The sequence below is a fragment of the Marmota marmota genome, unplaced genomic scaffold, assembly GCF_001458135.2.
Source record: "Marmota marmota marmota unplaced genomic scaffold, marMar, whole genome shotgun sequence".
NCBI lineage: Eukaryota > Metazoa > Chordata > Mammalia > Rodentia > Sciuridae > Marmota > Marmota marmota.
The window spans coordinates 1115188-1130550 of NW_026000222.1; the positions used below are offsets into that span (position 1 = coordinate 1115188).

General features: G+C 55.1%; 1 protein-coding gene across 1 annotated transcript in view; it reads left to right on the plus strand.

Moving 5' to 3' along the window:
* LOC107150825 (diphosphomevalonate decarboxylase) overlaps window positions 1-15363 on the plus strand; it is a 32008-nt gene that overhangs the window by 6795 nt on the left and 9850 nt on the right. The gene's annotated exons all lie outside the window — the stretch shown is intronic.

Consider the following 15363-nt stretch of genomic DNA (forward strand, 5'->3'; position numbering starts at 1 on the left):
GGGGGGGGGCAGGCCTCCCAGCAGGGAGCTGTGCTCTGGGTAAAGGTGGCCTGCCACAGCAGCTCCACCTCAGCCCTCGGATGGCTAGGGGCCTTTGTCCTGGCCCTGGAAAGAGCTGCCTGGCCACAGCAGAGGCTCCCCTCTGACCCACAAGGAGCCTGTGTCCACATAAGACAACACTCAGGGAGGTTTGCTGGGACCACGTGCACAGGGCCTGGTCCTCCAGCTGCTCAGCTGCTCCAGGCCAAAACTGGCAGTGAGTGTCCAGCCTGGGTGTTCCCACCTGCAGATTCAGCTTGCTCTGCTGGCCAGGCCCTGCAGGGTCTTGGGCAGCTGGTTTAATTATGGCCTTTGAGGGGCTTCAGAGACATCCCAGGGAAACTCAACTTGATGTTGGGCTCAAGGGTGATCTTGAGAGAGTAGCCCACCCAGGAGAGCAAGAGTCACAGCCTGCACCAGCCCATGCCAGGGTCAGGGAGCAGGCCTCTCGGACAGCCGGCTCGTCCCCAGCCCTGGGCCAGGGCTCCCAGCCCCAGTGCAGAGGTGCTGAACGGGGGGTGCACCACTCGGCTGCGGCTGCCAAGTGGAAAATGGGTTCCCTCCCAGCTCTGGAGGCCAGAAGTCCCCGGTCAAGGTGCCCTCTGTCTGGGGGAGAGCTGCTCCAGGTCTCTCTCGTAGCTTCAGGAGGTGGCTGGCTGTCCTGCTGCCCCTGGCTGGTAGCAACAGCACTCGTCCCTGCCCCGGCCTCCACCTGGCCTCTGTCTTGGTAAGATCCCCCGTCCCAGGACTTGGGCCCCACCCGGCTCCAGCCCCACCTGGTCTCAGCCAGTCACATCGGCACAGACCCATAGAGGCCGGTTCTGGTACTGAAGGTGGGACTTCAGTGTGTGGATTTGGGGGGTCACCATTCAGCCCAAAGACGGATGGGGGTCTGCAAAGACCACCAGGTCCTGATGAGATCTGAGGAGTGGGCAGAATCTGACGTCCTTATTTCTTCTCAGTCTAGAAAGGGCCTAAGGGGGTGGTCAATTCCAACTGGTGGGACTTACTGGAAACATTTCCAAGGTGGGGAAAGAGTCACCTTCCTCCCCTACTCCCCTTTACTCCCCAGTCAGGGCAGAGGGAGGGAGGACGGGCACCTGGGCCCTGGACGCAATGAGAACGGGAACCTGCCCCTGGCCCCCCTCTGCTAAGCCAACCTTGGGCAGAGGCCCCAGCCTGCCCCGGGCAGGAGCTCCCACCAACCAGCCTGGACGGCTTGCAGGAAGGTGCTTTTAAAATAGTGTCCAGATGCCTAAAGGGAGCTATAGCGTAGATTGTGTTCTATTTTTGGGGCCCCACGTCTAAATGAGGCAGTTGCACCTGTTGGGTATGAAGGAAGGGAATTTCACAGGCCTAAAATAAAGCAGAATGTTTTCCCTTCAGTACCCACCCATGGAAAATGCTCTCACGGTTATATCTGGGCTGGCACAGGGCAGGGGTAGCGCAGGGCGGGTTGGCAGAGGGGTAGAAGAGCGTGGGCACCTGCCAGGGAACTGATGGGAGTGAATGACTTTCCACACAACAGATCAGGCCACAGCAGCGGCCAGGCCCCTGAGGACACCTGTGCCTGTCCAGCTAGGTCCTTGGCCCTTCCTCATCTTGCCTAGCAAAACCAGCACACCCACCTGGGGCACTGTTTAGGTTCCGGTTTCCGGAGCCCTCTCCAGCACCTGCTAAGTGCCAACCAGAGGGGCACCTCCCCACCTCGCACTGGCGCTGGGTGAGGCTGTGGGCTCTCCCTGGGGCCTCTGGGCGCCACCCTGCTCCTTTCCCCACCCAGTGGTTCCTGCCCACGGCTCCCCTCCTTCCCAGGGCCTTAGCGCCCACTGCCCAGGCTTCGTGGACCTCTGTCCAAGGCGGGAGTGGGATTGGGCCACTGCCTGGGCTGACACAGAGGCCAGAGCTCCCTGGGACTCTAGAGGAAATGGGGCTGAGCCGTTCTGCCAGCAGGAGGGCCCCAGGCCTCTGTGCCAGGTGCGCCCGCAGGCAGGAGCAGGAGGAGAGCGGGCTCCTGGTCAGGGCACACCAAGAGCAAGGGGACAGTGTGTGGGGACAGCGGTCTCTGGGGCCCCTGACCCTGCCCTCCCTGTTGAAAGAAGCCTCTCCCCAAAGCCCAAGAGGCACTAAAATCATTCCTTCCTTTCCACAAGCCCAGGGGGTTCTATAAATATCATTTTGGCCCAGAAATATTCCAGGGGTGCTCTCCATGCTGGGAAATAGCCCCCTGGTGACTGTCTATATTGGGAGAGCCCAGCCCGGGCCTCCACTGGGGGCTAAGTATAGCTCTCTGGCAGAGCTGCGGGGAACACAAGTTTCCAGGACGCACTGGCTTTGGATCACACGACAGTCGGAGAGCAGCTCGCCACCCGGCCGGGGCAGCTGAGAGGCCACACTGACCGGCACTCTGGTCTCCCAGCCCGAGCCCGTCTTGGTGGCTGAGTTCCCTTTATTTTTGGAGGGGGGAGTACTTACAATTGAGCCACCTCCCCAGTCCTTTTTATATTTTATTTAGAGACAGGGTCTCGCTGAGATGCTTAGAGCCTTGCTAAGCTGCTGAGGCCGGCTTTGATCTTGCCATCCCCCTGCCTCAGCCTCCTGAGCCCCTGGGATTACAGGCGTGGCCACCGCAGCCCACTGTGGCCAGTCCTCCACTAGCCAAGTCTCTCTGTGCATAGAGGAAGAGCAGAGGTAACTCTGTGTTGGAATTCAACAGAAGGCCAAGTAGGCGTGCCAGGGAAAGGCCCTTCCACCAGAGCCTGGGCCTCTCTGCACCTGTTTCTTGACCACTGAGTCCTGGCTGCAGGAAGTCCCTCCTTCCCGCCAGGGAGTTCTGGGGGTCAGTGGGCATGAGGGACAGGAGTGTCCCCTGTTGTCAGGCAGCAGGCCCCCCTGGGCCTCCCTGACACCCAGCTCCTCTGGCTTCTCCCTTCTTGTCCAGGAGTTGCAGCTACTGCACAGAGAGGTTAAGAATACTTTGTCCAAAGTCACACAGCGAGCACATTGCTGGCTGGGATTCGAACCCGGGAAATGTGGCATCAGCCTTTCATTTCCCTCCCTAAGCTGTACAGCTGCTCAATAAGAAATTCTGAGATTTCCTTTTACTCTGAAGTAGGAATTCGGGGATTGGACCAGGAGGGTAAATACTGCTCTTTAAATTGGGGCCAGCCAGGGGTGAGGTGGCCAGGAGGACCTGCAGGAAGGGAGTTGACAGATCCAGGTAAGTATTTTGGAGCTCTGGAATTCCCATGTGGCAATCCGGGTCTCTTCTACCTCCCTGGTTAAAGGGGAGGAGATAGGATTGTCAGCGAGCAGTGGGGAGAGGCTGGGCAAGATGGAGCTCGCCTGTAATCCCAGCAGCTCTGGAGGCTGAGGCAGGAGGATCACAAGTTCAAGGCCAGCCTGGGCGATTTAGCAAGGTCCTGTCTCAAAATGAAAATTAGTAAGGGCTGGGGGTGTGGCTCAGTGATCAAGCAGCCCTGGGTTCAATCCCTGGTGCCAAAAAGAAGGGAAAAATAGAACGCAGAGTGGGAAGGAGTGAGAGGAGCCCCGAGGGAGCAGGAGCAGGAGGAGACCTCCAGGATCTCGGGAGACTGACACGGCTTAGAATGAGAAAAAGGCCCAGGAAGGCGGGGAGAGGAGGAAGGCCCAGGGCAGAGGCTGAAAGCTGATGAACCCCGAAGCCGACTTGGAAAGGAGACCCGAGGCAGGTCTTGTGCTCACCCTGGCAGTGCGGGCCCAGTGTGGACCCTTAGCACTAGAGAAACTAGTCTAGGTCAGCACCTGGTACACAGTGGGTGCTCAATGAATGCTCAGTGCATGCACCCCTACACACACCTCTGCCTCACGGTCTTGGTCTTTCTGGTTTAAATTAGAAGGATCTACACATGCGCATCGGCGTACACCTGTAACCCCAGCTACCCAGGAGGCTGAGGCAGGGGATTGCAAGTTTGAGACCAGCTTCAGCAATTTAGCAATATAAAAAGAAGAACCTTGGAGCTGGGGTTAACGCTCAGCATGTGAGGCACTGGGTCTGATCCTCAGCACCACATAAATAAATAAATAAAATAAAGATAATGAGTCCATCTTTAAAAAAAAAGAAGAATCTTAAGCGCTTGCTTTTTAAAAAACCATCTGGGTAGTAGCATCTGTGGCCACAATATCTTTATTCTATGTGTTTATTGTATGTGGTGCCAGGGATCCAGCCCAGTGCCAGGCAAGTGCTCCACCACTGAGCCCTGGCCCAGCCCCTCGAGCACTTTCTACCAGAGCCATCATCAGGCTGTCAAGGACGGCCAACAGCAGGACCCTTGCCCGGCCCAGATTTGGATTTGGGTAGGAGGTAGCAGCTGAAAGGTGACTTGGGACTCGGCAGAACACGGCAAGGGGGGCTTGGGCCGCCAGGGAGCAGCGGAGCTGCAGACGGGACTCCTGTTACCCACGCCTGGCCCAGGCCCCCACCCTCAGTGTCTGGGACCCAAGGGTCAGCCCTCCGTCAGTGTCGGGCGGTGGCTTCGATGGCAGAATGTGTTTCCTTGCCCTTCTGGAGGCTCTGAGGTCAGGCCTTCCTCCGGGACCCCCTCGTGTAGATGCCACCTGCTCCTTCAGGGTCCTGCTGTGTGTGACCATCCGTGTCCCGTGTTCTTATTCCCACCTGACGCGTTGCACTGAGTCTCACGTGACATGGCGCCCTAAGGGCCTCGGTTTACCTGAGCCACCTCTGTAGGCCTGGCTCGAGTGCAGCCGCGATCTGAGGCCCTGCGGGTCATGTTGGGGAGGCCAGGTGGGGACACACCTCAGCCTCTCACAGCTGCCCTTGGCGGCTCCCTTGCAGGCTGCCTCCCTGGGCAGCCGTGAAGCACGGCACCCTGGCGTGGCGCTGCCCATGTTGGGCGTGGCCAGCACACGTCTCCTCAGGGGTGGGAGCTGCTGTGCTCCACGGCACAGGTGGACGGCACAGGTGGCCTGGTGACAGGAGACCCTGTCCTCCACCCAGAGGCAGGAATCCCCACGCCCTTCCTTGCAAGAGGTGTGGCTCTTCCCAGAAGGGCCAAACCCCTCCAAGTTGTCCCTGGATTCCTCCCACACCTTTATCTCCTACATGTAAACTGGCTATTTATCAAAATTTTAACTTAGCGGCTTATTGCCTTTAAAAGATTGTTTGGGGTCTTCTCACATCTTTGTCTTCTAAGCATCACAAATCTCCGGGCACCGTCTGGCGGGGTGGAGCTCCGCCTGCTCGGCTTCCCAGGGCCCTCGGCTTCACGCCTGTCCCCCTGAAGCTCGCCCAAGGTCAGCAACAGGCCCCTTATCGGCTGCCCCACGTGGCGTCGCAGGTCCTAGCTCACCTGTGGACCCTCCTTCACTGTCCAGGTCACTCCCTATCAGGTGGCCTCCCGTTCTTCTGTGCTGTCAGGTATTGAGAAAGGCCGTTTTTTCCTAAAATGGCTCCAGAAAAAAACCAAACAGCTCTTCCTCCTCCTCCTCCTCCTCCCACACTTTCCCACGGCCAGCCTGCCTGCTGCTCTCAGCTAGACCCAAGTCTGCCTCTCCTCCTGGGCAGGCCCAAGGGCAGGGCCTCGGTGCTTCCTGCCCAGGAGTTGACTCTCGTGGCCCCACAGAGGCCACCAGGAGGCACCACTGTGAGGACCCCTCCTCACCCACACTCCATCTCGGGTCCCCGAGACACTGTGACCCTTAAGCAAAAGCAGATAAAATAAACACCAGGAATTTAGAACCTAGAAATAAAATCCTCCTCTTTGTCACGGCCTTCTGCCCGTGCAGAGGAGGGAAGGGTGGACATCTGCTGTGTCTCTGCTGTCCAGGCTGGCCAGCTCTCCCCACAGCTTGACCGAGGCGGGACGGGTCCTAACTCCAGCACAGATGCTCTGGGGTGGAAGGACTCACTCCTGGAGAGTGGAAGAATCCCAGTCATTTCAGAGGAGAGGAGAAAGGCCCCACAAGGTCACAGGTCAAGGTCTTGGCCCAGGCAATTTCTTGGGAGGGCTCGCGCCCCTCCCAACCCTGCTGCTGCCTTCTTGAAATTGTTCATGCGTTTAGAATTGCCTTTCTTTTCTGAAATGGGTCTGCCACGTGGCCCAAGCTCACACTTCCAGCCTGAATCCTAGGAGTGGGGCCCACGGGCTTGCACCTCCACACCTGGCTCTTCCCACTTTTTGAACAGGGGCCCATATTTTCATTTTGCATCAGGCCCTGGTGTTGGTGGTCCTGCCCTCAAAGGTGGATTGACAGAGACGTGGGCGTCAAACCCCTGGGAGGAGACCTCTGTGCCCAGTGCCTCACAGTGGCTCCCCCCCCTTTCCTCATGCCTCGGGCAGCATGGCCACTGGTCCTTCTAGCAGCAGCCCACTCCAACGTGGGTATATCTGGTTGGCAGGGTGTATTTTGGTTCCAAACTTGAAGAGCAGCTAGTAAGGTAAGTGATTCAGCCAAGACAAGCTATCTGCAGAGAGAGATGGCACCTGGGGATCCCGGCAGAGGGGAGGACTCCTCCTGGTCAGAAAGGATAAGCCAGCCGTCTCTGACCCTCCTGTCCTTCCAAGGTAGCTCTGTCAAGGTGACACTGACAAAGGGTCAGCTGCTTACACTTAAAGGACCCTGTGAGGACCTCTGGCACCTGCTGTGCCTGCAGAACCATCACCTCAGCCCATAAGTGGACTTGCCCACACCCCAAACTCTCCTCCTGCCCTCCACCCCACTCCACCCCCAGCAGGCCCTGTGAACTCATGATTTTTTCTCTCTCCGCCAGAGAGTTCCCTTCACCTCTCCCAGCACTTTTGAATGAGTTGCTACGAGCAGCCCAAGGCCTAGGGACTTGATGTGTTTTGCGCTTTCTGTTCCTACGTGGAGTTGGAGACTCCTTTGATTCCTCTCATTGCCCTGGTTTGTGGACCATGACAGCCCTGTGTCTCATGAGACAACAGACCCCTGTAGACAGTATCCACTGTAGATTGCAGACCAAGGGGACTACAGAACATTCCAGACTATAGAACAAGGTGGCCTGTGGGCCGCTCTAGACCCCAGGCCACTCTAAACGGCAGATGCTCTATGAGCAGAACACCGCACACACCGTCGCGTGCTGGCCAGGAGTCTCCCAGCTGTAGGTAGATGCTCCTTGGCTACAATCCACCTGACTCTCTGCCCTTAAGGTACAGTTGGGCCACGTCCTTCTCTGAACTGAAACAAGAGCATTTCAGGGAGAAGTGCTTCTGACCCCAGCATTTGCAGGTCGCCCAGCCACATGCCACCAGCGCCTGTCCCTTGGTCATGTTCCTGCTGTGGTGCTCACACTCATCTCCCGATGCTGCCCCCCACCTTGAGTGGCACCCTGTGTGCTCGTGCAGTTTGCATGTGGTTTGTCTGGGGTGCACTTGTTGGAAGGCTGGTCCCCACGGTGGTGGTGTTGTGGTGCCTCCGTGACGTAGGGCAGTGGGCTGGGGTAGGGCTCCTGGCCGGGCGCTTGCCTAGCATGCATGAGGTCTTGAGTTCATCCCCAGAACCACAAAAACAAAACACAAAACACCCACCTTCCTAGTGAGGCATCTGCAGGACCCTGGAGCCTTGCCCTCAAGAGAGACTGGGGTGGTTCTCACGGGGCCCCCTTTAGTGTCACCAGAGCAGTTACAGAAGTCTGAGCCGGCCTGGGAACCACCCTGTCTCTTGTCTGTGACTGCTGCCTGACCTGCACCCCTGCCATTGTGAGGCCATCTGCCATAGGCCCTCAGCAGGGCCCTCTGGCACTGACCCTCTGGCATGGACAGCTAAATAAGTCTCTTTCTTCATAAGGCATTTTGTTACAGCAGCAGAACAAGGACTCACATGGGGTGGGTGGGGTTCCATAATGGTCTGAGAACCAACCAGGAGGCATGCGGACACTGCAGCAGGCTTCAGCAGACCTGCGTTGAGGCTTTGTGAAAACAACATGAACATTCCCTTGGAAAGGAGAGGACGGGAAGGACCTCTGTAAAAGCTGAGAAGCATGAGGGGCAGCCCTACCTCCATCCTCACGCACAGCTCCAATTCACCACCTCCGCGACACACACTTGTTAAAACTTATTTTCCTTTTCTGCTCCTAACCCTTGCCCTCTCGCCCCTGCCTTTCTCAGGATGCCGGCAGGAACTTCGCTGCTGAAGACGCTGGGCCCAATTCAGGGCTTGCTCCTTTTCCTTTTGCCTCAGAAATCCAGGGTGTTGACGTCATCCAATGAAGACAGTAAAGAATCTCAGAAACAGCTGTGCGTGAGAGTAACCCGTCTCAGGAGGAGTCGGGCGGACTCGGGTGGCACTGCTCTAGGCCACCGTGGAAGGAAGGAAGGAAGGAAGCCCGCCTGCGAGCAGACCCTGGGGAGGTGGTGCACAGGGAGGCCTGGGGACGCTGCCGAGGCGCAGGGGCTTGCTTGATGTTATTATCATTGCTGTCACTTTGTCATATGGGGACTGAACCCAGGGCCTCAAGCAACCTAGGGCCCCAGCCCTAGGTCGTCTGTAGTGCTTCAAAGGACTCTGCAACCAGTACCCTTAATCAACAGAAAACCCTTGAAAGGAAACACTGTGGGGACGACAGAGACCTAACAGGGGACTGTCCTATCCCAGTCAAGGGATGGGCTTCAGCCAGGACAAGCAGCCTGGGATCCCAGCAGATGCTAGGACCCAGTGAGGGACCCGTCCTCTCTACTATCTTCCCCCCCACCCTCAGCTGAGGCCCACTGCACCCTGTGTCCATGGTCTCCAGCTGGGAAGGATCAGACCACTGCAGTGGCCCCTGGGGTGACCCAGAACAGACAAAAGGCCAAGCAAACTGACCAGCTGGGATGGAGTCTGGGGTCATCCAGCCACAGGGCCTGTGGGCCAAACCAGTCACTACCTGCCTTCATGAAGCTAAGAACCAAGAATGTTGTGCCACAGGACTGAAAGACAGGGCAGTGCTGTCCACTGTGGCCGAAATGTGGAAATGGCCCCTGTCCATTGTTTGACGGAGGCCCAGGGGAAACGAGGGCCATTGCAGGGATGTCACGCAGTGTGGGAACCTCGTGTCACCACATACTGGGCCTGAGAACACCATGCCAGTCCCCAGGAGTCCCCTACATGAAGTCTGCAGAGGGCCCATCTGGAGAGACAAGCAGAGTGGCTGGCGGTGCTGGGAGGTGGTGGTGAGGGTGGCTGCCGGGCTCTGTCTCTGGTCATGTGTCTACGTGGTCAACAGGGCAAGTGTCACGGCACACATATTGCACCACAATGAAAAATTACAAAAATTAAAAGAAGCACATTTTGCAAGACCTAAAGATGACACAGGATCCACCTTTCAGCGTCTCTAAAGTCACAAGGCGCGCGGCTGCTTGCGCTACCCTGGGCAGGGAGAGTAGTCGCAACCCACTGTGCGACCCACCGAGCTGGTGGTATTTGCTTGCCGGCTCTTCACAGAAAGGCCTCACCCTGTTCCAGGGCCAGCCGTGGTTCATGAGTCAGAGTTGAGTGGTGTGCGGGGCCCTCAGAGGTCACCTGGCAGAGTCCCGAGCTTTCAGGGACAAGTAGCCAGTGCCAAGGCGCTGGCAGAGCCTTGGGGGAAAGGGGACGAGGAGTGGACCAAGCCTGGGACACTACCTGCAGGGAGGGAAGGCTCCCCAGCACTCAAGGCCTGGGTGCTCTCTCCTGGGCAGGCTGCCCCTCCTGCCTGAGGGCCCTTGCCCCTGTCAACCCTCATTAACGCGGCTGCTTCTGACCTCAGAAACGTGCTGTACTGTTACTGCAAGGGCTGCTGCTGGTGCCTGTGAAGGGAAGGCTTGGGCTGCCCTCCAGGGGCCTGGCTGAGGGCCACTTTGCTGACTGCTGTGCAGACATTTGCCTCTGAGGACACCTGGACGCACTGGGCTGAAGTGAAGTGGACACAGGAAAACCCATGCACAGATCCACACCTTCCTTTCAGGTCACCTTCTGGGGTTGTAGTCCTGATGCTGGGGCTGGGAGAGGTCAGTGTCCAGGCTGCACTCTGGTCCCCTCTGCTGGCCTGTCGAGGCCCAGCAGGTACTCAGTCCTGGTTAGTCCTCCTTGGGGGCCCCATCACTTCCCAGCCTACAGCAGGGAGCTGGAATGACCTCACTTCTCATTTACCTTCTCCAAGGACCTGGCTGCTGTGTTTGGTGTGTGTGTCCCTACGCTTAGCCACGCCCCCCGCCCCCCCCTCCAGGACAGACGCTTTACGCGACAGACACTTCAGAGTGTTTACTGAAGGGATAGAAAGCTCCTTCCCATTTTCCTGGCTCAGGGAAAATAAGGTGGGTCCCGGGGATCTCTAGCCTGGGAAGTGACCCTTAGCCTCTGTGCCCACCTCACACAGCGCCTGACAGTGACATTCCAGGACACCCACGTCTCCGCTTCTGCCCTGGGCAGCACATTCCCGTCTCTCACACCACATGGAAGGCCCAACCTTTTCTTCAGGGCTTCGGTACCAAGCCCTGTGCCAGCAGTTGGCTCGCACCTGTCAGCATTTCCAGCAGCTCTGTAGGGAGCATGGCTCCCACCTTATACACAGGGCAACAGCCTGGCCTGACTCCAGGGCCGTGGGTCTCCTGTCATCTGCCTCTGCCACTCAAGGTGAGGCCACCACTGCACCAGCAGTCCTGGGTACAGCTGGAAACAGAGTCCCAGGCCCATCTCCAACCTCTGAGCCTGAGGTGCACCTTAACAGCATCTCCAGGGCCTCGTGGGCACAGGGCAATCCGAGACTGGAACGTGGTTGCCGACCAGGTGAAATGGGGGCAGAATGGGAGAGCTCATGCCTGCAGCAGGGAGAGTGCCCTCTCTCTGTTATTGGTAGGAAGCACAGAATTTCAAACTGCCTTTCCCCTTCCCCTGGGCCTACCACCTTCTGCTTTGAAACTCTTTATAATCAAACAAATCAGAAGACTGTTAGGGTATTTCAATCTCCTCCACTGTGACCCCACAAGCCACTTGGACAGCAAACTAAAAATAGGGGGAAATACTTTTCTCACTTAGTCATGTAAGAGGGACCCTTTGAACTCATCCTGGACATTCACATACGCCCGTGACCTCGTCATGCACTCCAGCCCCGAGAGTGCACCTAGGCGGAAGGCTTGCAGGGGCTGTGTCCTGCCTCTTGCTGGAGGTTCACGGAGCATTTCTCCACCAGGGAAGGCAGCCTGTGCCTGTTCACACACTGCCAGGCACATGCCCACACCACCCGACTGCGAACATGGCTGGAGGAGGATGGTGTGTGACTGGGAAACAGAAGAGAAGTCCTCATTTACTTAGCTCAGCTCAAGTCTCCCTTACCCAAAGTGCTGGAGTAAGAAGGTTTCTGGATTCCAGATTTTGGAGTATTTGCATACACAAAATGAGATATTGTTGGGATGGGGACCAAGTCCACCCACACACATTCACTCTGTGTGTACCTTACACACAGAGCCCGGATGTCACGTGTGCCTGTGTCTTAACTGTGATCATAACTCCACATGTGAACTCAACATCAGAGTTAAAAGCTTTCAGTTTGGAGAATTTTGAATTTCACATTCCCAGATTAGGGTGCTTAACCTGTGGCAATCATGTGCCCCCCACAATAGGTTACACAGAAGAAACATGGAGGAAAATACACTTAAAAGTGGCTGCCTTTGAGTAGCTAGAACCTGGAAGTGGGTAGGTGTGGCAGGGGTCTGTCAATTGGCTTTAAATCATGAATATGTAATACTGTGATCCTTAAAAATGACATCGGTAAGGTACCCAGGAACACAGATAAGCACCTAGCCCTGTCTGGAAAAAAACAGATGCTCCGTACACATCTTTCTCTCCACTCTCAGGCCAGGGTACAGATCACTGAGGTCCACGGGGTTTTTGGCTCCACCCGTCCCAGTCTCCCGAGTTGTCTGAGCAACCCACTAACAACTTTTTTCTTTTTTTTGGTCCTGGGGATTGAACCAGGGTACTTTACCACTGAGCCACACCCCAGCTTTTTTTACATTTTGAGACAGTGCCTCACTAAGTTGCTTAGGGCCTTGCTACGTTGTTGAGGCTAAGATATCTTAGTGGCTTTTCAGGAAACAGAAAGTAGATTGCAAGAGAAATTAAAATCAAGAGTCATCTGAAATGCAAACTTAAGCAAGGACAAGATGCAATCTTGGGCCTCTCAGACTAACAATGGGCACCTGTCAGCAGAGGCATGTTCAAGCTCTTCTACTTTGGTAGAAAAAGCTGAAGAATGGAATTGGTTTCTGGAGAGGGCAGCTTGCCAACAGCTATCAAAATTACCCCAGGCATATACTGCTTGGCCTGGCACCTCCACTTCAGGAATTTCTCCTACAGAAATGCACTGTCACAAGGCTGGGGCTGGGGCTGGGGCTCAGCAGTAGCCCACTTGCCTGGCATGTGTGAGGCACTGGGTCCGATTCTCAGCATCATATATTAATAAATAAAATAAATGTCGATATATCAACAACTAAAAATATATTAAAAAAAAAAAAAAGAAAGAAAAAGAAATGCACTATCACACTGTCACAAGGGCTGGGGGTGTGGCTAAGCGGTAGAATGCTCCCCCATGGAAGGCCCTGGATCCGAATCTCAGTACCACATAAAAATAAATACAACAAAGGTATTTTTCCAACTACAACTAAAAATAATTTTTTTAAAATGCACTGTCACAAAATGTGTGGGAAAGCATTGTTTACAGTATTAAAACAATTGGTAACAACTCAATTGCTCATCAACAGAGAATGGCTTAAATAAATTTATGTAATGTCTAGACAACAAATGTTTGGTACTGATTTGGGATGATCTCCAAGAGACATTTAAGTGGAAAAGGAAAGATGGGGAGGGCAGAGGGGACTATTTGCTTATATTGTGCATAAAAACGTCAAAGAAAGATTGCAAAGAGTTGACAACATGATACCTCTGGGGCCAGAATTGGATGGCTGGGGCCGAGCAGCAGACTTCTTATTGTATACTTTCATGTTTTCTGAAATCTAAGCCCTTTTTTAAAAAGAAATATTTATTTTTTGATGTAGTTGGACACAACACAATGCCTTTATTTATTTTCTTTATGTGGTGCTGGGGATCGAACCCGGGTCCTGCCCGTGCTAGGCGAGCGCTTTACCGCTGAGCCACAATCCCAGCCCTCTAAACCCTTTCAAAGCTTAAAATAGGGGAAATTGGAAGTTAGGTGTCCATTGGGAACCGTTTCTGGGATGATGAGAAAGTTCTGGAAACAGATAGTGGTAATGGTTACACAATGTAAATATGCTTAATCCACGCAGCTGTACGCTTAAAAAAAAAGAATTACGATGGTAAATTTTTGATAAATACATTTTCCTACAATAAAAATTGTATGTATGTACGTATGGGGCTGGGGATATAGCTCAGTTGGCAGAGTGCTTGCCTCGCATGCACAAGGAAGACCCTGGGTTCCATCCCCAGCAGCAGCAGCAACAACAGCAACAACAACAACAACAACAACAACAACAACAACACCCACACACACGTATATATGTCTATAGGTCAATACTTTCCAATGGCAGAAAACGGAATCCTTTTTATGTGAAGCTTAAATGGGGCGAAGGCATTTGAAAATGCGTTATCACGCATGCAATTAACCCATCAGCAGCCCCCGACACGCCAGGCGCATTGGCTGGCCAGGCGCGCGGCTGGTGGGCACTCTAGGAACCGGAACGCTGGAGCCCGCAGGATAAGGGGCACAGGCTGCCCCTGGACTTGGGCGCAGGGGACCCTGGGTGGGGGCAAAAGCGACCCCAGGACGCTGGCGCAGCAGCGGCGGGACGCTGGGAGGACCGAGGTCTGCGGGCTCAAGGAAGACCTCGGGAATAAGGGAAGACCCCGGGCTCGGGGCCCAAGGCCACCTCGCGAGCCCACCCACTCCGGAGGGTCCAGCCCGCGCGCGGAACCCCGTACCCCGGAAGGCCGCCCGGCGCGCCTGCCAAAACCCCGCCCTGCGNTGGAGCGGCCGGGGACGGGGTTCGAGGGGCAGGGACCGGGGGTGGAGCGGCCGGGGACGGGGTTCGAGGGGCAGGGACCGGGGGTGGAGCGGCCGGGGACGGGGTTCGAGGGGCAGGGACCGGGGGGTGGAGCGGCCAAGGACGGTGGGTCGAGGGGCAGGGACCGGGGGTGGAGCGGCCGAGGACGGGTTGCAAAGGGGCAGGGACCGGCGTGGGACTGGGAACCCGGTGCTGGGGCTGAGGGGTGGAGGGTGGAGGGTGGGGATCGCGAGCCAGGGAGTAGAGGTGGAGCGGCCTGGGATGGGGTCTTAGGATCGGGTTGGGGGACACAGGTTAGTACTTGGAGTCTCAGAGCCAAAATCGAGGTCGCGGAGCTGGGAATTGGGGGTGTCAGGACCAAGGGATGGGGTCATGGTTTGAGATCTTGGGGTACGGGGGTCTGGGTCAGTGCTAGGGGTCGCAGGCTGGGGAGGGAGGTGGCCGTGCTGATGGCAATGCTGATGGTGCAGACGGCCACTTCTAGCGGAAGTTTTGGATTGGATGTGGTTGTGGACGCACCTGCAGTAGGAGCAGCCTCTTCCCTTCCCACTTCCCCAGCCACGTCCTGGGAGCCTGGTGGTAGAAGCTCATTGTGGTTTTAATTCACATATCCCTGATGGCCACTGATGCTGACCATCTTTCCCTGTTCAAATTTGCATCTCTGTATCCTCTTTGGCCTGTGTCTTTTGGAGTCTCTTATCCGAGTTCCAGTTGAATTGTTTGCTCTTTCATTATTTAGTGTTTTTGTGCTGGGGATCAAACCCAGGGGTGCTTTACTATTGAGCTATACCCAGCCCTCTTTATTTTATTTTACATTTTTATTTTAAAACAGGGTTTCACTAAGTTGCTTAGGGTTCCACTGATTTGCTGAGGCTGGCTTTGAATTTTCAATCCTCCTGCCTCAGTCTCCCAAGTTGCTGGGATTGCAGATGTACACTGCCACAACTGGCTGTTTTTGCACTTTTATTAAAAAAAAAATTCAGTAGGTCATATCTGCGGGTCTATTTCTGGGATTTCTGTTTTGTTTCTGTTTACACCACTGTCAACTGCCTGGATTACTGTAACCATGTAGTAAGTCTTCAAATTGCTTCTGCTTTGTTTTATTTTATTTATTTTATTTTTTTTAAAATTTTTTATTGTTGGTTGTTCAAAACATTACATAGTTCTTGATATATCATATTTCACACTTTGATTCAAGTGGGTTATGAACTCCCATTTTTACCCGGTATACAGATTGCAGAATCACATCAGTTACACATCCATTGATTTACATATTGCCATACCTAGTGTCTGTTGTATTCTGCTGCCT